Source organism: Eschrichtius robustus, chromosome 21, assembly GCF_028021215.1.
Source record: "Eschrichtius robustus isolate mEscRob2 chromosome 21, mEscRob2.pri, whole genome shotgun sequence".
Lineage (NCBI taxonomy): Eukaryota > Metazoa > Chordata > Mammalia > Artiodactyla > Eschrichtiidae > Eschrichtius > Eschrichtius robustus.
In genome coordinates this window covers 34,083,701-34,108,996 of record NC_090844.1, presented here as the reverse complement: position 1 = coordinate 34,108,996, position 25,296 = coordinate 34,083,701, and the positions used below count along the sequence as shown (strand labels likewise).

The following is a 25,296-nucleotide window of genomic DNA, read 5'->3' as shown; positions in this document are numbered from 1 at the left end:
AAAGAAAGAAAGAGAAAGAAAAAACTTGAAAAACCTTTAGCCACACTGACCAAGGGGGAAAAAAAAAGAGAAGTCACAAATTACCATTATCACTACAGAACCTACAAATATTAAAAGGATAATAAGGAAACACTATGAAAACTTCTATGCTCATATATATGACAATTTAGATAAAATCAACCAATTCCTTGAAAGATAAAAACAAAAAATCACTCAAGAAAATAGATGACATGAAATAGTCCTATATCTATTGAATACATTGAATTCGTAGTAAAATAAAATAAAATAAAAACTTTCTCATAAATAAAACTTCAGACCCAAATGATTTCACTGGCAAATTCTACCAAATGCTTGAGAAGGAAATAATACAAACTCTACACATTCTCTTCCAGAAAACAGAAGAGGAATACTTCCCAACTTGTTTTATGAGGCCATCATTACTCTAATACCAAAACTAGGCAAAGATATTACAAGAAAACTACAGACCCGTATCTCTCATGAACATGTAATACAAAAATTCTGGGCAAAATATTAGCAAATTGAGCCTGGAAATATATAAAAATGGTAATACATGACAACCAAATGGGGTTTATCCAGGAATGCAAAGGTATTTTAACATTTGAAAATCAATCAATGTAATTTATCATATTAATAGACTACAGAAGAAAATATTCACGTAATTCAGAATGTGCTAGATGATGTCTTGGTATAAGCCTTTAAAAATAAATTTTATCTTAAACTTGATGAACACTTTTAATCTGACTACGTAGGATTTCTTCAGCCCAGGAAATTTTTTTTTTTTTTTTTTTTTTACTTTGCTTTTGATAATTCCTTCTGTTTGATTTATTCGGATGTCTTCTGCAGGAATACCAGTTATCCATGTATTGGATGTCCTCTATTGTCTAAACCCACATTCTCTGTTTCTTTGTTATTTCCCCTAAATTCTGGGATACTTTCTCAAGCTTGTGTTATTTACTGCTATATGACAAACCACCTCAAAACAAAATGGCTTAAAACAATAACCATGTATTATTATTTCTCAAGAATCTATAGGTCAGCTGGGTGGTTCTGCCCATCTGAGCTGGACTCAGCCAATAGCTTGGTTTGCTCAAGTGTCTGTGGTCAGCGGGAGGGATGATAGCCATTGGGTGAGGCTATCTTTAGCGGGAATGGCTTGGTTCTGCCCCATGTGGTCACTCATCCTCCAGAAGGCTAGCCTAGGCACACACTCAGGGCGAAGGCAGAGGAGAGGGTGAGGAGCCAGAATGCTCAAGCACTTTTCTAGCTTCTATATGGGTCAAGTTTGCTGCTGTCTCTTTGTCAAGTCACGCGGCTGAGCCCAAAGTCAAAGTGGAAGGAATTCCAAAGTTATAGGGTAAAGGGCATAGGCAGAGGGAGACTCTAAATTAGGGTCATTAACGTGATCAGTCTACCATATGCTTCATTCGTATTACCTATTCAATTTTCTACACAATCAATTCTGGTCTATAGATTATATTTTGCTATTTTGTTTTTAGTTTCCATGTTTTCCCTTTTTATCTCATCCCTGACCCTTTTAATTCATTCTGATGTCTTTTCATCTTCCTCTATTTATTCTTTATGATTTTTCTGTTGTATTTCATACTGACCATACCTTCCTGTATTCTGTTAAGGACAACACAGTTTCTGAAAGTTTCTTCTGGTTTTTGGAATTCTCGAAGTCTTCAGTATGCTGCTCCCTTCTCTTTGTTGTGATATATGTTTATAGGCCTCATTTGATATCTTTTGAATGAATTCTTAGACAACATTTATCAATATTTAGAGTATATGGGTTGCCTTTGGCCTCACTCTATTTGAGTGATGATAAAAAAATCCCAGCACATGGACCTAGAGATGATCATACTAAATGAAGTAAGCCAGACAGACAAAGACAAATATCACATGATATCCCTTATATGTGGAATCTAAAAAAAAAAAAATGATACAAATGAACTTACTTACAAAACAAAAACAGACACACAGACACAGAAAATAAACTTACGGTTACCAAAGGGGAAAGGCGGTAGGGATAAATCAGGAGTTTGGAATTAACATATACACACTACTATATATAACATAGATAAATAACAAGGACCTACTGTATGGCAGAGGGAATTATATTCAATATCTTGTAATAACCTATAATGGATAAGAATCTGAAAAAGAATAGATATATATGTATGTATAACTGAATCACTTTGCTGTACACCTGAAACTAACACAACATTGTAAATCAACTATATTCCAATAAAAAAATTGTAGGAGCACAAAAACCAAAACAAACAAAAAAGCCCCATCACAGATCCACCTGTGGAGAGGAGGTGGTGAGTCCAGCTCTCAGTCCAAATCTAAGTTTGAGGCCAGTACTCACCAGTGTACTTAGTCTCCCTCTGCCTGGTTCTGTAATATTCTAAACAAAGGAAATACAGCTGGGGCTGCCCAGCTACCAGGATTCTTCCCAGTTACCTCTGACAGCAATTCTGTACTTGTGAGGAATATTCTGCACCCACTCCAGCTGCCACCCGAGAGTTCCTGTCTCTTAATGTGTGTAGACGGATGACAAAGGGGTGTGGGTGGGCTGGAGGGGGGCAAGGTGGTGGCAGCTGTGCTCTGGCGGTCTCAAACCGTCCCCCCCCAAAAAAAAACAGTCCCAGCGTGATGGAGACAGCTTTCCCAGTTTTCTGGCCAGGTTACAACTGCAGCACGGCCATGCCCATGACTGTCTTGCCTTTGGGTTTAGCCCCAGCACGAGGACAGCATCTCACACGATACTTAGGCACTTAGTCTGTAATGTTTGTCATAAGAATGAACCAATAAATGGACCCAAACCTCTGAGCTGTGAGTAGGGTGTAGGTTTTAAAGCATTTCCCACCATTTTAAGACAGTGTCTGTTTTGTAAATTAAGAGTGGCATGCCGTGAGAAAGTTGGGTACATGTTTTCAACTCGCCTTCATTTGACTTATAATTAATTAGGAATAAGTCCCCTGAGAATCCTATTCATTGATGTCCATCAGTCTTAGTTTCTGGCGAGGGTATGAACTTTTACCTTTATGGATATTTTAATAAAAGCTTAGGAGGTGATGCTTTCAAGAGCTACTTGTCAAATGTTATTTTAAACCAGATTTGGATGAGTAGAATTTTCAAAAAAAAAAATGCACATAATACAAAATTCAAAAAATAAAAAGGGTATATATACCATGAAACATCTTAGTCATATCCCAGACCTCCAACTACCTGGTTTCCCTTCCCAGAGTCAGGGAACTGACTCCTGTGAAATGATTTTACGTGTTTCCAGAGATATTCTATACATATGTGAGCATTGTATACACATATTTATACACACACATAGCTACATACTAACCACTTTTTTCCTTTGTGATTTTCGTCTCTTAACAAATCTTAGAGATATTTCCATATATCAGTACATGTATAGATTTATTTATCTTTCAGCCTTTCTACTGAGATTTTTAAAGTAGATTTTAAATTTTCATCAAATAAATAGTTACGCTTCATTTAAAAAGTCAAATAGCACAAAGGGGTTATTACAGAATACAATAGCTCTCCTTGCCACTAATTCCTAATCTTCCTAGAGGAAACCACATTCAACTCTTTTCGTTATTTCTTCATGGATCTATTTCTCATATTTCTACGTATTTTTTTAAACGTTTCTTTAATTTATTTATTTATTTTATATTTATTTTTGGCTGTTTTGGGTCTTCGTTTCTGTGCGAGGGCTTTCTCCAGTTGCGGCAAGTGGGGGCCACTCTTCATCGTGGTGCGCGGGCCTCTCACTGTCGCGGCCTCTCCCGTTGCGGAGCACAGGCTCCAGACACGCAGGCTCAGTAGTTGTGGTTCATGGGCTTAGTTGCTCCGCGGCATGTGGGATCTTCCCAGACCAGGGCTCGAACCCGTGTCCCCTGCATTGGCAGGCAGATTCTTAACCACTGCATCACCAGGGAAGCCCCCATATTTCTAAATATTATACAAAATATTCAAAATCTTGGATTGTGTTTTCCGTTTTAAGCATTATCCATTATCTTTTCACCACTCACACATTTAGATGGGATGAAAGGAGCTAGCGAATGAGTTGGAGGTCAGACCAGTAGAAGGAGAATCTAGAAAGTAATATTAGAAAAGCCAAGAGAAGTGTGGATTTCAGGACCAGAGGGCTCAATGGGGTCAAGGGCCCTAAAGCTGATAAGGAGGTGAGGACCAAGTAATGTCCACTCTGTTTGGCTATCAAGTTGTTGACTTACACTTCCAGCTGTAACAGCTTCAAGAGGGCTAGTGATTGCTGTGAAATGAACAGAACTGTTTGAAAGTGGCAAAGGGAACTCATTCTGGGTTGTCTGGACAATGACCTGGGATGGGGAGAGAGGAGGGCACAGGTGAGGACTGAGAGCTCGAATCCCTGAACCCAAGCTCAGCTTCTCACCGGATGTGTAGCTTCCTGTATATTTTATGAACCCCAGTCTCCGCAGGCTGGGCGCCCGGAGTTCCCAGATAACTCCTTAAACAGCAGGCACCCAAACTGTCTTTAAGCAACACAGTTTTCCCTCACTTGTCCTCAAAAGAAAGACAGATGGAGGAAGAGTGCCTCACCTGGGATGCAACCCCAGTATATCTCTCTATGAGATGACGGAAGGATCAGGAAATCCATGTCTAACCTTCTCTTAATTATCCGTGGCCTACGTAAGTTTTTCCAACAACATGTATTTTTAAAATTTCTGCCATGTGATGTAACAGACGTCATCCTGAGCTCTGGTGCATGACCAGAAGAGACCCCGCGAGGACCCTGCCCAGCAGGACAGGACTTCTGGGGAAAGGACAGGAAGTCGGATTTCAGGAGGTTGATCAGCACTAGGAAAGTAAGAATGTAGAGACAGGAAGTGAAGACTAATTATTCAGGAAGTCGGTGGATAATAGGATGGAGAGAATGGGAAAAACGGAAAGAGTAAGAATCTGAAGGATTCAGGAGAAAGTGAAATAAAAACCACAGGTTCCTTTGTCAAATTGCCTGTATGTCTGTTGAAGAAAATGCTTTGTGTGCTTGCTTCACAGTTCAGACCATCAGAACTCAAACCCGTTCAGATTTAAGAATGGACTCCAGGAGTGAGGACCTGGACCACCCGGATCCCAAATATGATTTGAAAAATCAGTTATTTAAATCAGAGATAATTGGACTTCCCTGGTGGCGCAGTGGTTAAGAATCCGCCCGCCAATGCAGGGGACATGGGTTCGAGCCCTGGTCTGGGAAGATCCCACATGCCGCAGAGCAACGAAGCCCGTGCGCCACAGCTACTGAGCCCGCGCACCTAGAGCCGGTGCTCCGCAGCAAAGAGAAGCCACCGCGATGAGAAGCCCACGCGCCACAAAAGAAGAGTAGCCCCTGCTCGCCGCAACTAGTGAAAGCCCACGCGCAGCAACGAAAGCCCAACACAGCCAAAAAAATAAATAAATAAATCAGTGATAGTAAGATACTTTCATGGGAATTCCCTGGTGGTCCAGTGGCTCAGACTCCGCACTTCCACTGCCGTGGGCCCAGGCTCGGTCCCTGGTCGGGGGAACTAAGATGCCACAAGCCACACAGCACGGCCAGAAAAAAAAGGTATGCACTTCCAGATAGCCTTAGAAATGCACACCACGCTTTGACGCGTCAAAGAAACCATCTGCTGAAACAGGAGGAAGTTGCCAGGAGCAGGATGATGGTAGAAGAACTGAAATTAAGACAAGAGGTACCTCTTTTTTTAAAAAAACAGTGCTTTTTTTTAGGACTTGCTCTTTTTTATCCATTAAAATTTTTCACAAATAAAAAAGACCTTATTAAAATTAAGTGGGGCAATATACTGTGTGCTTCCTCCAAGAAAATTAGAGGCTGGGGCGAGACAACTATGCTGAAGCCATACTGACTTAGTGACGAAAAGGAAAGTCCAAGACCCAAGAGCTGGTGGTTTTAAGCTACTACGTGGGCCCGGGTGTACGTGGGCGCATGTGCTGGGAGTGGGGGGGAGACCACCTCAGAGCTAAACCAATGGTGTGTGTAGATGATGTCCCTAAAATTCTGTAAGTACACATTGAGAATGGTCTTCAGGAATTCATCTCGTCACAGGTATTGTCTTCTTTAAAACAGTGCCATAAATAAATACTCAGCTTGATTCTTCTCTACTGATGCTGGAATGTGTAACCTCCTTGTGCCCTGCGGGGCTGTGGAGGAAAAGCCTCCACGCTTGTAGCACGCTTCTTCCTAAGTCAGTCTGCACCCTTCATCTGAGCACTGGAGAATCCGGCTGGGAATCACCTGAATGATGATATCGCATCAAGAATAGGAGCTCCTAGGCTTCCCTGGTGGCGCAGTGGTTAGGAATCCGCCTGCCAATGCAGGGACACGGGTTCGAGCCCTGGTCCGGGAAGATCCCACATGCCACGGAGCAGCTAAGCCCATGCGCCACAACTACTGAGCCTGTGTTCTAGAGCCCGTGAGCCACAACTACTGAGCCCACGTGCCACAACTACTGAGCCTGGGAGCCTAGAGGCCGTGCTCCGCAACAAGAGAAGCCACCCCAATGAGAAGCCCACGCACCGCAACGAAGAGTAGCCCCCGCTCGCCACAACTAGAGAAAGCCCGCGCGCAGCAATGAAGACCCAATGCAGCCAAAAATAAATTAATTAAATAAATAAATTTTAAAAAAAGAAGAGAATAAGAGCTCCTGTCACCTGGGCTGGCATTTGGGTGCTGCTCTTAGGAGCTGTGCTTCAAGGGATGTATTCAGCATCTCTAAGCCTCAGTGTCCCTTCTGTAAAATGGGAATAATAGTAGTACTACTTGATCAGTGTGTCCAAATGGAAGTATGTAAAAAGTGTCAACATAATATGCAATGCGTACTAGACTTTAATTAAACTGAAAAAAAAAATTAGAACTTTTATCAGATTAAAAAAACATATTGTAGGGACTTCCCTGGCGGTCCAGTGGTTAAGACTCTGGGCTTCCACTGCAGGGGGCTCGGGTTCGATCCCTGGTCGGGGAACTAAGATCCCACATGCTCCGCGGTGCGGCCAGAAAAAAATAAAAAAAAAATAAAAATCACATTGTAAAGGGGTTACAAGGAAAGCAAACTGTCCCCCACCCTCACTCCTCTGTAGTTCCTCTCCTCCTACCACAGCTGTCACTTTTAGCCTCGTTCTATTGTTATTTATTCTAGGAGTTTGCTCCCTATCAGTAAATTACACATCTACACCATTGTGTGTCTGTACCGCTATTGATTCATCAGCTTTAAATGTTATGTATTCAATTCCTGCTATAACAGTTAAGGATTTGGTGCCCTGACACCACTGCAGCTCTCACAGGACACTTCAACCTCCATTTCTGGCTCCATCGAGATGGACTCTTTCCCCTCAACTCCCCATGTTGTGTTATGAATGTTAGTGACCAGGCTCTTCCTCTCCATCTCAACTTTGGCGGCTGAAACTTTATTTTAAAATATCAAAGGTGGTTATGAGCATAGCCTGCATTGCAATGCTAATGCTCTTTTCTGCTGTTTGTCTATAAATCGATTCTAAATGTTAAAGATAATTAGCAGCATTGACATTATCATGACTGTCAAATAGTGCCTTTAAACACAATGCTTTCTCCCAAGCACCTGTGTCCCTCAGGTACGAAGGTTCTAACGTGGGATTCAAACAGGCCACATTGCAGTTTGCCTTGTATTTGGAAAATGTCTTTCTTATACTTTTTCTCATGAGTTTCTAATTACTCTTTCGTTGTTGTAAGAAGGAACAGATGCATTAACATGATATGTCTTCTTGACCAGATCCCCACTCTTCCAGGTTCTTATATGTTATCCATTGCTTGGAAACTTCCATTTTTCTTTTTGAAACTCCAGTTTTTTCATGTGTAGACTGTGGTTTTCTCATACAGCTTTTTGCTTTTCCTGGTGTCTCTGGTTACTTTCTTGGATCCAATGCTTTTATTATATTGGGTTAGCCAAAAAGTTCATTCGGGTTTTCCGTAAGATGTTACAGAAAAACCCGAACGAACTTTTGGCCAACCCAATATCTTCGTTTATATTTTCTGAGTGTGTCATTCTATTTGGTCTAAATAAATGGTTGCACCATCTTTCTCCCTGGGTCCTCCCCTCCAGTACCCCCACGCTCTGATCTGGACCTGGTCGATTTCTGGGCCCACTACACGGCAACCATCAGTACCCCCCTGGCTCACAAGCACCGTAGCCTAGACCCTACTCCTCGTTTTACCAGAAAACCTTCCCAAGTGTTTCCAGTAAAGGAGTGGGTGGGAAGTAAATTTTCTACAGACTTGCCCATGTGAAAGGGCCATTATCCTGCCATCACTCTGGTGGCACAAGTGTCTTATAAACCTCTTCCTTCCTGTTTGCTGTTTGGAGGCTTTTCGAATTTTTTAAATCTCTGGAGTTCTCAAACTTCACAGTGAGATTTCTAGGTATGGCTCTTTTTTCACTTATCTTTCTGGACATCCTGTAGTCTCTTTCCCTACAACTTCTGGAACTTATGATAGTTTTTCGGATAAACTCATTCCTTCTGTTTTCTTTGTTCTCTGCTTCTGGAAAACTTACTAGTTATAAGTCAGGCCTCCCAGATTAAGGCTCTATGCCTCTTATATTCTGGTTAAGTTTTCTGTATGTCATTTTGGTTTACTTTCTGAGGGATTTCTCTGATTTCGTCTTCTGACCCTTCCGTTGAATTTGTAATTTCAAAAATCTTTCTCTTTTTCTTTTTTTCTTTCTAAGAGCTCTTTCTAATTTTCTGTTTCTTTTCCACGGATTCCTTTCCTTGTTTCATGAATATATTTTTTTACTCATATCTCTGTTGGTACTAATTACAGTATTTAAAGTGTTATCTTCCATTTCATTAATGAGTTCTATGCCTTCTAGGGACAGTTTTTCTTTTTGTGTATTTGTTCTTTCTCTTCCACTTTGCAGGTCTGACTCAAATGTCTGATTAGCTTTGGGTATCTGCTTATATTTGGAAATGTGGAAATTCAAAGACTGACTGTGAGTACTGGGTACAGAGGTGGGAGTTTTCCTCTGGACACACTTTGCTTTAGACTTAGGCAGACAGGCAGGCGGAGGCCGTGCTCTGCAGAGAACCGAGAAGAGGGGAGTTTTACTTGGGTCACCATCAGTCTAGCCTCTTTAGTTCTCCCTGGAGAATTCTTCTGATGTCTTTAGAAAAGTTGTTTTTTCTTTGCTTGGGGCTTAAACGCCTGGCTATAAGGCATCATGCATAGAGAAATAGGGGGGAATTATGGGGGAGGAGTGATTGTCATGTGTAAGTCCCTAACCAGTCCCTGTGTTCACCCTCACTTCGTGCCCACCATGGGATCTGAAGGTTCTTCAGGGCTGTCTATAGGTCCACTCTCACCCCAGTGCCTACAACGCAGTCCCATAATCTGGGCTCCAGAGGGTCTGCTTCATCACTCAGCTCGCTACACACTTTTTGTTTTACAGAAGTTTGTTAAACTCCCTTGTTTGTTGATGACACACCTTCCTAGCCTCTTTATTGTTAAAGTTTTAAAGATATTACTTATTAGCATCTTAATGCAGAGTTTATAATTTTATGTACTCAGTCTGCCATCTGAGACTGAAAACCTTCCATTTCCTTTAGTAATCAAGAAATAATTCCATTGTTAAAACTACTCAGCCATAAAAAAGAACAAAATAATGCCACTTGCAGCAACGTGGATGCAACTAGAGATTATCACACTAAGAGAAGTTAAGTCAGAAAGAGATGGGCAAATATCATATGATATCACTTGTATGTGGAATCTAAAAGATGACACAAATGAACCTATCTATGAAACAGAAACGGAATCACAGACATAGAGAACAGACTGGTGGTTGCCAAGGGGGAGGGGGCTGGGGGAGGGATGGAGTGGGAGGTTGGGCTTAGCAGATGTAATCTATAATAGAGAGAAAGGATAAACAACAAGGTCCTACTGTATAGCACAGAGAGCTATATTCAATGTCCTATGATAAACCATAATGGAAAAGAATATTAAAAAAAGAATGTATACATGTGTATAACTGAATCACTTTGCTGTACAGCAGTAATTAACACAACATTGTAAATCAACTATGCTTCTATAAACAAAAAAGAAAAAGAAAGAAAGAATTCCATTGTTGCTTCTCAGGAAGAAGTGGGAAGGGTGTTCTGAATTGCAGGCAATGTCAATGGCTAGAATGACTGCATGGAGGAAATTCATGGAAGGTGAGAATGTTTCCCTTCTCCTGGTCCCCAAGCAGCCCTGTAGGAGAGCAGGGCAGACAGAACTACTGCCTTTCCACATGCCACTTTAGACATACTGGGTTTCTTTTCTCCCATACCTTTGTGGGCCTGAATTTGACACTAATATGTGCCTTGATGAATGCTTTTTATGTACCGTGTGTAAGACGCACATCATTTTATTTAATATTAGCCACCTTACAAATTAAATATTATTATCTTTATTTTATAGTTGACTAAAGGGAGCCTCAGTGAGATTACGTATTATATCCAGGTTGACACAGCTAATAAGAGGTAGACCTAGAATTTCAGCCGCTATTGGTTCCCGTACCCGCCCACTCTCCACTGTAGCAGGGAAAGCATATCGATGTGTAAGAATTCATCTCCCCTTTCCCTCCACTTCCCCTCCCTACTCCTAAAGTCTGAGGCAGTGTGGTATAGTGCAAAGTACTGACTCAGGAGCCAAAAAAGTTGGATTTGGGTTCTTGCCTCTGCCACCTTTGGTGAGATGTTACCTTGGGTCAATCCCTAGACTTTCCTGACCCTTACTTTCCTCATCTGTATAGGAAAGTATAATAAAATCAGCTCTGTCACCACCACCGGATGCAGGAGGATCACACGAGAACCTGTATATTAAAAGGCTCTGCGGTAATCATAGCAGCAGCTCACACCGGTATAGTCCTTTACAATTTGCAAAGTGCAACAATATTGTGAAATAATCCCTACCTGTTCTACAGAGGAAAACTGTGGCTGAGAGCATTTGGGTATCATACAGCTCATACTCTGCAGAATCAGAACTGAAACCCAGGTTTTATTACTCCAGATTCTATTATTTTCCCACAATCTAATGCTGCCACCTTATTTGCAAGAAGATTCTTTAATTATTGGGAATTAACAATAGAATTTCTTCACAGAGCTCAGTCATTTCAAATTCTATTCTTTCTATTCTTAATTTTATTTATATACTACTTTTCAGGAGCTCGCCTATTGCATTAAGTAGATAATAATAAGTGAATAATGTCAATTATTTATTATTCATTTATTACTTTAATATAGTAAATCATACCACAAAGGCCAAAAAATATGAAGCAATTCTTTTTTTTTAATAAATTTATTTATTTATTTATTTATTTATTTATTTTTGGCTGCGTTGGGTCTTCGTTGCTCTGCGCGGGCTTTCTCTAGTTGCGGTGAGAGGGGGCTACTCTCCCTTGCGGTGCGCGGGCTTCTCATTGCAGTGGCTTCGCTTGTGCACAGGCTCCAGGCACGCAGGTTTCAGTAGTTGTGGCACACCGGCTCAGTAGTTGTGGCTCGCAGGCTCTAGAATGCAGGCTCAGTAGTTGTGGTGCGCGGGCTTAGTTGCTCCGCGGCATGTGGGATCTTCCCGGACCAGGGCCTGAACCCGTGTCCCCTGCATTGGCAGGAAGATTCTTTACCACTGCGCCAGCAGGGAAACCCTGAAGCAATTCTTTAAAGGTGTTTAAGTTAAAACCAGTAAGGAAATTGGGCCTGACATATCATAATCCCTGGTGCCACTGAATACCATTTCTAGTAGTTGGATGATATTTTCAATAAAATGAAGAGCTTGCCTGCATCCTAAGTATTTACTTTTTAAAAAACATTCCAGCAGGTAACACAATGTTTACATGGCTCTTTGGCCTTAGAATACATCACTGCGGAAGGGGCATAAATCCTCCAACCATCTCTCTGTGCAGTCGTGTTGCAGAAGACCACACAGACGTTCTACCCAGAGGGCCCACTGGTCTAGATCGTGTCCAGGCCTTAATGCAGCCTCCTTGTGGATTAATGAGGAAAACAGCCAGCAAGCCAAGGACACAAGGTACAAAAGGAAAGACAGCAGATTGGGGCTGAGAGAAAGAAGGGAGAGAGGCAGAGGGAGAAAGCAAAGTCAGAAAACTAGACGCAAAGAAGAAAAAAGACTTTGTGTATCCTCGACATTGGCGTTGCCCTGAGATGGTTAGGTGCACAGAAAGAGAAAAGGGTGTTAATTAATATTCAGGTTGCAGAAGCCAAAATGGACAGTTTCTAAGAGTAGAGGCAATTAATTCTCTGCACACACAAAAGAGAAGCTAACCAGCCCTTCCTGACTGTCTACAGGTTGCCCTGGTGAGTGGCATGGACTCTGTAGGTCTCATCACTGAAGGGAACCTGCCGGTGGCCAGGCCTGACCTTCCCACATGCCCTGGGGCCTGGGCTGCTTCGCCCACTGGCTGAGGCCACAGTGACATCAGTGACGAGCTGGACCACTCAGCTCATTTCCCAAGAGGACCTAGTTTCAGCGTCAAGGTTTACGATTCCACTGCACCTCTATATAAAACAAATCCCACATTCATCTACCTTAAAAATCAGAATTTAGTTTGGAAAAATAGTAGATTAAGGAGGTACAACCTCATTGTAGAAACCGTAAAAAATGTAAAACATATTTTGAAAAAAATTCACAATCCTGTAAATTCAGAGTAGTTACATTCTTTAAAGAGTAATTTATGTATAACTAGGTTCTAAATTTTCATAATAGACTTATAAAAAGTAACTGTCTGAAACTGCCCCAAGGCTGCCAAGACCTCACCTTCCAGACAGGATTGGAGGGAAATGACTCTTTTCTTAAATCTCTATGTACTTTTAAATTTATTTATTTATTTATTTATTTATTTATTTTTGGCTGTGTTGGGTCTTCGTTTCTGTGCGAGGGCTTTCTCCAGTTGTGGCGAGCGGGGGCCACTCTTCATCGCGGTGCGCGGGCCTCTCACTGTCGTGGCCTCTCTTGTTGCGGAGCACAGGCTCCAGATGCGCGGGCTCAGTAGTTGTGGCTCACGGGCTTAGTTGCTCCGCGGCATGTGGGATCTTCCCAGACCAGGGCTCGAACCCGTGTCCCCTGCATTGGCAGGCAGATTCTTAACCACTGCGCCACCAGGGAAGCCCTATGTACTTTTTTTAAAGTAATGCTTTTAATTTAGACTACAGAATTCTAAACAATATTCTGTACAATTAAAAAAATCATAAACAAGCTGCTGCATGGGAAAAGAGAAACCTATGAATGTTAAATATGACACGCTCTATTCCGGATTCACTCCTGATTTTTAGTAAATGTACTCTGCATTCTTATGTAGTACTATTTCGCATTCTGCTTTACTCATTGTGTCATTTTACGTATCCATGCCCCTAACTCATTTTCTAAGCTGCCATTCCCCCACCCCCCTCCGTTTTTAACTTCACACTCCATCAGGTTTGTTCTGGCCATGTCCCTGGCCTGCTTAGAATCTTCTCTTGGTTCTCCATTGTCTTTAAAATCAAAGCCAAGCTCACAGAACACCTTCTGAGCTGGCCTCTCTGCTTTGGCCCCTCCCCCCGCACTGGATGCAGAGCATTAATGCAGACTTGATAAGCACTGCTGAGTTCTCTCCAGGATGGATACCCTGATTAGTACTCCCACACCAGAGCTGACAGCCCACAGCCCCTGCCCACACCTGGCGCTATCCAGCTTGCTGATTTTGCTGGTCTAACTGGTATAAAATGTTTAGGGATGAGTGATGCTTAATGCTTATGGTTTCCTCCTCTCGTCATTGCTTGCTTACAGACTTTACCATCTTCACTTGGAGCACCCATCATTTTCTTCCTGAGTTGCCTTAGATCCTTGTCAGTTTTAGATATTGCAAAAATCTTCTCAAGGGATTAATCTCCAAAATATCCAAACAGCTCATGCAGCTCAATCTCAAAAAAACAAACAACTCAATCAAAAAATGGGCAGAAGACCTAAATAGATGTTTATACAAAGAAGACATACAGATGGCCAACAAACACATGAAAAAACGCTCAACATCACTAATTATTAGAGAGATGCAAATCAAAACCACAGTGAGGTATCACCTCACACCAGTCAGAATGACCATCATCAAAAAGTCTACAAATAAATGCTGGAGAGGGTGTGGAGAAAAGGGAACCCACACTGTTGGCGGGAATGTAAATTGATACAGCCACTATGGAGAACAGTATGGAGGTTCCTTAGAAAACTAAAAATAGAACTACCATGTGACCCAAAAATCCCACTCCTGGGCATATACCCAGAGAAAACCATAACACAAAAAGATACATGCACCCCAATGTTCATTGCAGCACTATTTACAATAACCAGGACATGGAAGCAACCTAAATGTCCATCGACGGATGAATGGATAAAGAAGATGTGGTACATATATACAATGGAATATTACTCAGCCATATAAAAGAATGAAGTTGTGCCATTTGCAGACACATAGATGGACCTAGAAACTGTTATACAGAGTGAAGTGTAAGTCAGAAAGAGAAAAACAAATATATTAATGCATATATGTGGAATCTAGAAAAATAGTATAGATGAACTTATTTGCAAAGCAGAAATAGAGACAGACATAGAGAACAAACGTATGGATACCAAGTGGGGGAAGAGGGGGTGGGATGGATTGGGAGATAGGGATTGACATATATACACTATGTATAAAATAGATAACTAATGAGAATAGACTGTATAGCACAGGGAACGTTACTCAATGCTCTGTGGTGACTTAAATGCGAAGGAAATCCAAGGAAGAGGGGATATATGTATACGTGTGCCTGATTCACTTTGCTGTACAGCAGAAACTAACATTGTAAAACAAATATACTCCAATTTTTAAAAAAAATCTCCTCTTGGACCCGTCAAGACTTAATCCATAGTGTCCTTCACTGAAGAGATATTCCCAATTTTGATGAAAATAAATTAACATATCTTTTGCTGGAGTCTGTTTGTGAGTTTTAATACTCATTCTTCAAGACTATTCTACTATAATCTGCTCCATGAAATTAGTCATCACCTCTTCTAGGATCTTGAAAGACTTTATTTAGACTTCCTTTATTTTATCTGCTTTAAGGAATTTCTTGTGATGTTCTGTTTTGCTTTCTGAAGTCTGACCTCCTCAAGGGTAAGGACTGAGTGTTGTTCATCTCTGAATCCCCAGTGCATTCTGACTCATGGTAGTTCCATGTTGGTGGAATGAAAAAATGACCCATGGTAGTGGCCGTGTCGTTATCTATGTGGAATTCCAGTAAGTCATTTCCTCTCGCCCCTACAATGCATTAGCAGAGAACCTTCCGCTCCCATGGTCTCTTTTGTCCACAGTTACTTGGAATTGGAACTCAGACAGAGTGAGTAAAAGACAGCGTCAGATGCTGGCCTCAAGAGATCTTGAAGCAGGGCAGCCCTTCGGGGCATGTGTGCTGCTCTTCAAGGAGGGGAGGTGGTCTGCAGGGAGAAGAGAGCAAAAGTCCAAGGGGCCAAGGGAGGGAGATCAGGTTTTCCTTGGTTCTTGCCAGGTTTTCTGCTTCTGATCCCTCATGAAGCTTTGGTCATAAGGTCCCTCTCTATTCCTTTACCTTGAGAAAGCTCCAGTAAGTATCCCAAAGATACCTAGTTACATGTTTTCTACTTAGTAACAGAATAATTGCAACTTTCCCATTTTCTTTAGAGGTAATAGTAACTTATTCAATATTATGGCTAAGGCATTTTTTTTTCAATATCTTTATTGGAGTATAATTGCTTTACAATGGTTAGTTTCTGCCGTATAACAAAGTGAATCAGCTATACGTATACATATATCCCCATATCTCCTCCCTCTTGCGTCTCCCTCCCACCCTCCCTGTCCACCCGAAGTGAGAGAGTGGTAAGTCATCTTTTTAGTCTTTTAATAGCCATACAGAAGTGAACTCACATTCAACTTGTCTTCCAGTGATCTCTTTTTAACTGGCTACACTTTTTGTTCTTTAGTTGGGCACACCATGCTTATTGCATCCAAAATTTTTCACATGAAAGTGGAAAACTCAGATAGCAATTTGGTGTGTTGGTGGAAGGACCCAATAAAAAGGTAGGAATCAATATCACTCATTTATTTGTGTGTTAATTCTATTTTATATGTTTTTAAAACATAATTAAACCTGAATCAGTCTTCTATGATTTCACGTTTGTAGTAGTTCATACAGTAACTAGGTTGGGTGAATTTTTTTTTTTTGGCCACGACTTGTGGCTTGTGGGGTCTTAGCTCCCCAACCCGGGATTGAACCCATGCCCTCAGAAGTGAAAGCGCAGAGTCTTAACCATTGGACCGCCAGGGATTTCCCAGGTTGAGTGAATTTAAAAAAGAATTTTTAATTGAAATATAGTTGATTTACAATGTTTTTTGTTTTTTTATAAATGTATTTATTTTATTTTATTTATTTTTGGCTGCACTGGGTCTTTGTTGCTGCGCGGGCTTTCTCTAGTTGCGGTGAGTGGGGGCTACTCTTTGTTGCGGTGCACGGGTTTCTCATTGCGGTGGCTTCTCTTGTTGCAGAGCACGGGCTCTAGGCGCACGGGCTTCAGCAGTTGTGGCTCGCAGGCTCAGTAGTTGTGGCGCACGGGCTTTGTTGCTCCGCGGCATGTGGGATCTTCCCAGACCAGGGATTGAACCCCTGTCCCCCCGCACTGGCAGGCAGATTCTTAACCACTGCGTCACCAGAGAAGCCCCATTTACAATGTTTTGTAGTTTCAGGTGTACAGCAAAGTGATATATATGTATATATGTATATTCTTTTCCATTATAGGTTATTACAAGGTATTGAATTTAGTTCCCTGTGCTATACAGTCAGTCCTTGTTGTCTATCTATTTTATATATAGTAGTGTGTATATGTTAATCTCCAACTCCTAATTTAGCTCTCGCCCCCGCCCACTTTGGTGACGTAAGATTGTTTTCTATGTCTGTGAGTCTGTTTCTGTTTTGTAAATACATTCATTTGGATCATCTTTTTAGATTCCACAAATAAGCAATATCATATGATACTTGCCTTTCTCTGTCACTTGTCTTTATACTTCTCTTAGTATGATCATCTCTAGGTCCATTGATGTTGCTGCAAATGGCATTATTTCATTCTTTTTTATGGCTGAGTAATATTCCATTGGGGGAATGAAAAAAAATATATATATATACATATATACATATATATATCTTCTTTATTCCTCTGTTGATGGACACTTAGGTTGTTTACATGTCTTGGCTATTGTACTGAGTGAATTTTTTATTTTAAAAAAATGTTATTGTATAATACAACACAGACACCAAAACCCACACTAAACAAATGTATAGCTTAATTAGTAATGATAAGGCAGATACACCCTTGTTATTACCACTCAGGTCAAGAAATAGAAACTCGCTCCCCCCCACCCCATGTGCCCATCACAGTCACACCTCCCTTCAGGTTAAGTTTTAATTATACAAATGACAAAAGGATTAGGTAGGCAATTATGCAAATAATTTTGCAAAGAGAGAGAATGTTTACATATATCATATTAATTTTTAGCACTTAATTTAAAAATCTTACTTGCAGTAAAAAAAATTTATCATAATATTGGAATAATCACTACTCTATATAGTTTATTGTGTGGTCTCTCTCTCTATATAAATAGATAGGCAGATAGATAGATGGATAGATATGTATATAGCTTTAATATATTATCCTAGACCGATGGACAGACATATATTTTGTTTTAATATCTTATCCTCACTACACCCTTTTCAGGAGTTTATTTAACAAACAATGAAGCTAAAGATCAAAGATAAAGAAATTTGCTCAAGGAATAAAGGTAGAATTGAAATCAAGCAGATCTAACCCCCTTTCCATAATATCCTGCTATGATAATTCTAAGTGGTTCTTATTTGTTCATTAAACAGGTTTGCCATAATCTATGCATGTTCTGTTATTGTATGTTACTGAAAGTAAGAAACTCCATTATTTTAAAAATTATATCATACAAATATTTCACTCCTGAGAATGGTCTTTTTTCTTGATTCATCCTAGCAACGCTTTACTTTATTTTTAGCATAAAATAAATAGGCTGGCTCAAAGCGAGTACACAACAATTCTTGCGGAACACATACTGTCAGACACTATGCTGAGCAGTTAACATGGGGAATTTCATTTAACCCTGAAAGTAGTTCTTTGAGGTGGGAGTTATTATCTCCATTTTATAGGTAAGGACACAGAGCGCTGCCAGTAGAAAAAGAGCTGGGATGGAAATCAGGTCTTTCTCGGGCCACAGCTCACACTGCTAGCCCCTCGGATGCACGTCCACCACACACACCTACTGACTTTGTGCTCACTGAGTCACTGATGGTACCTGCACTGTAGGAGTCTTCTTTTTTTACTTGCATATTCTTGAGTAACTGAACTGAAACTGGAGCAGAAAGAGATACTAGAAAGAAGCAAAGGAACCAACCCCACATCCTATATGTGCTCCTAAGCCTATGTCTCTTGGCTCTTTTCCTGATTTACAGCGTGTCAGGATAAGTGCTTTGGAGGAAAAGCAAGACTTCATCCAATCGTCAGTAGAAAGCCTTGGTGGCTGCAGTTTCTGTGACTTACGAAAAGGATACACAGGAGAAGAGGTAGGGAAAGCTTTGTGTCATACTTATTAATTACTACGGATATTTTAAAAAATATCAAAGAGTGTTATGACAGAGCGGCAATGAAAGAATAACTTTTTCAATATGAACTAGAGTTATTTCGAATTCAGTTTGTGCAGCAGCTTATGTAAACCTGCCTGTCACTGTGAAAGCCCTTGTCTTCTTTTGTTTTCAAAGTCATAACTTAAATGACAAACAAATATGTTAAGTGGCTTTTGTGAACTGGCTACAAGCTTTGCATGCCCAGACTTGTCTGGTACAAAGTGTACAAAACAGACGTGTGATTTATAAACTATGGGGTAATCAAATGAATACAAAGAAAAAGAAAGAATCCTCTATATTTGAGTATTTGGGAATGATACTCTAAAAATACTGTAAGGAAAACTTGCTGCAATTTGCTTGACTTTTCTTTGATCTCCAAGGGACTTGAATAAGGTTGATAAATTAGGTGTGCTAATTTATTCCCCAGCAGTAACATCTGCATTATTTTCTACTGGAAACAATGCTTGAACCTCCAAACCATTCTGTTTCTATGAGAATCATAAGAAGCACAGAGTGACAAGGATCTCAGGAGACAACATAATTCTGGTTTTTAACGTTGGGCCTCTCTGTGCCCATATTTCCATCTGGAAAAAAATGGAGGTATTTTCATTACTTGAAGGGTGACACAGAGACCAAAGGGTTTTAGATGTCGTGAGATACCTAGCTGTGTGTTCGCATGTGGCAGTTTTGTTTGATGCTTATTCCTGTACTTTATACATTTTCATGAGCTGGCTGCTTTTCCTGGGACTGCAGAGAAAGCTGAAGAATACATGCTGTAGTGGCCAGGAGGCTTTAGAAACTCCATCCTTGTCTGATTCTGCTCTTTCGAGCTCTTAAATATAGACATTGATTACACAGTAAAAAAATACTGAACATCACCAAGGATCATTCCATTGCCTTCGCAGGGGATCAGGTGGTATAACATTTAGGATGTGAACATCCCTGGGGTAAAGGCAGTCTTATTTCCATTTAACAGGTGAACAAATTGAGGCCTGGTGAGGTTAGTGAGCTACGCTCAAATTCAAATACATACCACACAGATAGAAATAGGCTGGAACTCAGGTTTCAAATTCTGTGTTCTATTAACTAAACCATTACCTAGTTCATTTTGTATCTCTATTGGTGCTTTCAAAATTGTCCTGAAACATACAGAAATGAAGAATTGTCTTTGATTGTATTAAATGTGGCTTGATACAAACTAAATCAAATTCAAATTACATTTTAACTTCTTAGGAGAAAGATGAACTAGATCCTTCTGATTGGCCAAAAATCACAAGTTGTAATAGAGTTCAAAAGGAAATGGATTGTTTGGACCATGAAGTGGCTTCCCTCTATTGAGAACTGTTTCAAGCTAAATTTACCCTCAAATAGCTTGAAAAAGCAAACGTCAAGCATCAAAGCTGTCAGCTAGCAGAACAGTAAGTGTATGGTTAATACATTCAGCTCGAAGTTCTCCACAACAGTAATTAAGGACTAGTGTTTTTAAAAATTTTGTAACTCTTTTGAAGCATACTTGATTTTCCGGCGTCTTTTTTCCTTTTAATAAACAAACAAAGCATATATTTTACAAATATTAAGTTAGCATAACTAAGAGTTGTTATTAATTCTATTTCACCATGGCAACAGGCCACAGGCTATTAAGTAAGGCACCTAAGAAGTAGCCAAAAACATCCAGAACCGTAAGTAAATTAGAATGCAACTAAATAAGCAAATTTTGAGTAAGTAACCACTTTTCCAACCACTTTGATTCACTCATCATCTGTAGATAAATGAAAATCTGCCCTTGGAACTGGCATTTCTAAAACCCAATCTCCAGTCGTCTGCAGAAAACATCACGGGTCTTGAAGATGAAAAGAGAAAAGTAACTCTGATGATCAAAAGTCTGAAGGAAGAAAGGGAGCGACCCCTTTGCCAAAAAGATTTGCTGATAAAGGCCTTGATAGCTCAAAACAGGTGCTTGAAGTTTATCTGCAACTAGCCAGGCCAATGTCCCTTCCTGTGTTCTGGACTGTTGACATATTTCCTCAGCCTTAGTTGGTTTCCAATCAACAATGCTTTATTGATTGATATTTTGCTGATATATAAGACAGTAATGTCATTAGATTTTTTTAAAATTTTTATTTTATATTGGAGTAGAGTTGATTTACAATGTGTGCTATTTTCAGGTGTACAGCAAAGTGATTCAGTTATACAAATACATATATCCATTCTTTTTTCAGATTCTTTTCCCATATAGGATATTACAGAATATTGAGTAGAGTACCCTGTGCTATACAGTAGGTCCTTGTTGATTATCTATTTCATACATAGTACTGTTGTGTGTATATGTTAATCCCAACCTACTAATTTATCCCCCCCTCCTTTCCCCTTTGGTAACCACAAGTTTGTTTTCACTGTTTGTGAATCTGTTACTGTTTTGCAAATACGTTCATTTGTACCATTTTTTTAGATTCCACATATAAGTGACATCATATATTTGTCTTTGTCTGACTTGCTTCACTTAGTATGATAATCTCTAGATCCATTAGATTTTGCTTAAGGATTATAAATTGTGGGAGATGGTGACTTAAGTAAATTCAAAATGTGATGCTGTGGTAATCTACTAAACCTGAATGTAACAACAGAGAAATTAATTTGTAAAAACCTGCACCATCACTACTCTTTCAAACGATGGAATTGGTCCACTAAAGATTGTCTGAAACCAACCAGCGAATCTGTAGATTACCTGCAATCCCTTCACAGCCCCAGGCCAGCTTTGTTCCCTTTGGAATTCAAAGAGCTTTGTATTTGCTGGCCTTTACTGTTAGGGTGAATGAGTTTAAGAAATCACAAACCAATTAAAATACTGGTGTAGCAAAACGAATTTGGAAAGGCAAATGTGTAACCACACACACACAAAAGGTTAATGTTTTGGGACTGTTTGCTTCTTTTGACTTTCCACGCGACCATTTTCATTGCTACAATGAACTGAGATTTGGCTACCAATGTTTTTTGAAGAATAATTATATATATATTTAAAATTGTAACACCTTAAAAATATATAGTATACTTACTGTGCTCTGGGATATTTTAAGGAAAATAAATCCATCCTTTATTTTTTTGCTTTTGGGAGGGTATTAACACTATACAGCTCACATGGTGAAGAAGTGAGGTCTCCCGCCATCAGCATGTGAGAGAGCCACCTTGGAAGCAGCCCTTCCAGCCTTCGGCTGAAGGTGACCCCACCTGAAGGCTGACACACTCACTGCTACCTCGAGAGACCCTGAGCCACCCAGAGACCCTGTTCTCAAATTCTTCACCTGTGAGAAAATAAATGTTTGTCATTGTAAGCCACTAAAAAAATAAAATAAAATAAACTACTATATGTTGTTGGAGTTTAATCACTGTCACAAAGTATACAGGACTTCTAGCAAGGGCTGCAAGGATGGTAGAAACACTATTACTATCTTGCACTGGGAAAAAATAGAAAACTATTAAGACAGCTTTATTCCATAGGCCTGGCTGCCTTCTTGGATGATTTAATTAAGTGATTATTTGTTAAACACCTAGAATTTTTAAAGTATCCACTGTAGTGGATAAAGAAAAAACTTGACAGCAAGCTATATGTTTGTCAGAAACTGCCTTTTTATATACCTGCCTTCGTACCTCTCTCTGTTTGCCCCTGGAGACATTTCTTCCCATTTAATCTTTACATTTCTCAGTATTGCAGAAGTTCAGGACTGGAAGAGTCAATCCCGTTGTTCTCTTTTCCTCACTTGTAAAATGGTAACCAAAAGCTCATCTCTCTTGCTACCTCACTGGGATGAGACAGAGTTGACGGTTTTAACAGATACAAAACTGTAGAATCACTCTCTTATTTAGGGATTCCAATGCATTTAATCATTTTGGTGGGGAAGAGGTGACATTCTGATTGCTAGAGTTTGAACTAAGATGATGGAGAAGGGCAGAATTGGATGTGGTAGCCAAATGAATAGGTGGAGTTTAGTTAATTGCTTACATAATGATTTCAGAGGCCGTAAAGGCTCTCTTATGCCTAAAAATTAAACTTCTCTGTAATGCCTGAAAACTTCATTCCTTTCCAGCTGAAGGCTCTCTCTGTTAAAATGCAGAACAAACACCCTGTTTTATCAGTCATTTATACTTTTGTGGAAGTGTGTTTTAGATTCTTTCTTGGAATAGATTTTGATAGACAGAAGGATATTGGATACTGTGTGAAGAAGTAGAGAAGAAAGAAGCATAATGTTGTCCAAGACACCTTCAGACACACTGCCTGTTTTTCAGTTTTGCCAATGATTGGTGTGACACAAAAAATAGATTCTGGTTGACTAAGAAATTGACTGACAAATACTTTTTCTATAACTTAAAAAAGGAATTTCAAGCTTATAGAAATGTTAAAATAGTACAAAAAGTCCTATATACTCTTTATTCCCACTTGATAAGAGCCCCTACTTGCTCCATCATTGTCTTTCCCCAACTGGTCATTCATTATGCCTAGACTTGGCTTAGATTTGAGTTTCCAGCTGCTATCACTTCTCTTTTTTTTTCCCCCCAAAGAACTTCCTTTAGTATTTCTTTTACAGCAGATCTGCTGATGATAAAGCCTTTCAATTATCATTTACCTGAAAGTATTTCATTTATCTAAACATATTTGTAACAGCTACTTTGAAGTCCTTGTCTGATAATTCAACATCTGGGTCATCTTGGAGTCAGTTTACATTGACTGTTTTTTCTCTTGATGGACCACATTGTCCCATTTCTTCTCTTGACTGTGGATCACATTTTCCTGCTCTTCTCATTCCTGTAATTTTTGATTGTATGTTGGGCATTGTGGATGATACCGTGTTAGAGACTCTAGATTCTTTTATCTTCCTCTGAAAAGTGTTGAGTTTTGTTCTAGCAGGTAATTAATTTGGCAGGATTCAAATTGTATCTCCAATGGTAGGCAACAGCTGAATACCCTGCTTAGTTCTTTCAGCCTTTCAGCTGTTTGTTTTCTGCCAGTCTCCTTAGGGTCTCTCATGTAGATTCATAATTCAGGGATCAGCCAAGGACTTGGCAGAATTTACATGTATATTTTGGGGTGCCCCCTTCTGGGGTTCACGTCTTTCTGTGATGTTCCCCTCACTTTCAGCCTAGAAGCTCTGAACACTGCCCTGTTCCTCAAACCAATTTCACTGTAGCTTTCTCCTTGAGTTCTAGCTATTCTCAACGGATGGACTGAGAAATACCTTCAGGCAAAAAACCCATATAAACACAGATCTCAGCCAGTGCCGTTCCTTCTTTCAAGCGTCATCTTCTTCCTGGTTTGTCTGCTTATGGTTTCCTTCAGATAGCTGTTTTTATGTTTTGTTCTGAACTCATTATCTGTAAGAGAGTTAGTCTGACACAATTATTCCTCCATTACCAGAAACAGAACCTACACTTTTTAAAAATATAAAAAATAAACATCAATTCTGTAAATTGTTGCCAGTAAATTAATTATTTCAGCAACTACCTACCAAGTATTTACTTTGGGCTAGTTACCGTTCTAGTACTGGGCGCTAGAAAGCATTTCAGACATAAGATTTATATTAGCTTGTAGTCAACTTAAATGGGCCTTTTTTTAAAACCTCAAGATAAAATGTTATTCAGAGACACTTGCAATCCCTTCCCCCCAAAATGAATATAATAAACATACATTAACTTGTTATGTCATAAATACTTTACATTTATGTGGTGCATTTTTTTTTTCAGATTTCTGAGGCCAAAGGCATTTGCAGTTGAGTTTAATAACATCAATATTGGTTGCAGTTAAAAAGCCCCAACTTTCTTCAGCTAGCTTGCAATTTGTCAAAATATTTTTTTCATACCACTCCCTGGGATGGAGCCACTCTTTCGTAACAGTGAGACCTCTGTCATTTCTTGATTTGGAAGAGAAGAAAGAAACTTTGGAACTAGAAACATCAAAAATAAAAGACGAAAAAAAAAAAAGACGAAAAAAAAAATAATAATAAATAAAAGACGTGAACAGCACAGTGGTCCTTCAGTATCAAATTTGGTGCTGAATGGCTACCAATAACCCCAGTGATTGGCTTCCCCTTTGACTTATCACCTTCCTACCTCGGGTGTGGAATGCTGCATAAATGGCTTTAGCTTTTCACTATATCTAAATAAAATAAAGGTCAGCATAGACTCCAGTGCTAAAGGTCACTTGTTTATTTTGGGGCGAGAGGTCCAGGATAGAAGAAAGACGACCTGCTGCTGGAAGTTTCCATGTTCTTCCACCTCCTTGGTTCTTGGTTTAATTCCTCATCCCCACTCTTAAATCCTGTCAAGACCTGTCTCGCCCAAAGAGACTGATTGATAGGAGGCTGAAGAGGGACAAAAAGACAGGCGGGAAATGTTTCTTGCTTTGTAGTTTTGTGTGAGTCTGGCTCTGGATTTATTAGGGTGTCAAGTGGGAAACAGTTTAAGACTAAGCTCCAGTCCCTCTTCTATGAGCCTCACTATTTTGCATACAGGTTGGATATAAGC

The 25,296-nt window shown here is 39.9% G+C and overlaps 1 long non-coding RNA gene across 1 annotated transcript; it reads left to right on the top strand.

Annotated features, from left to right (window-relative positions):
• Positions 1 to 18,635: 18,635 nt before the first annotated feature.
• On the top strand, positions 18,636 to 20,713 carry LOC137755966 (uncharacterized). Its single transcript, XR_011072137.1, has 3 exons — positions 18,636 to 18,723; positions 20,017 to 20,201; positions 20,549 to 20,713. It is a non-coding gene; the product is annotated as an uncharacterized lncRNA (long non-coding RNA).
• The last annotated feature ends 4,583 nt before the right edge of the window (positions 20,714 to 25,296 follow it).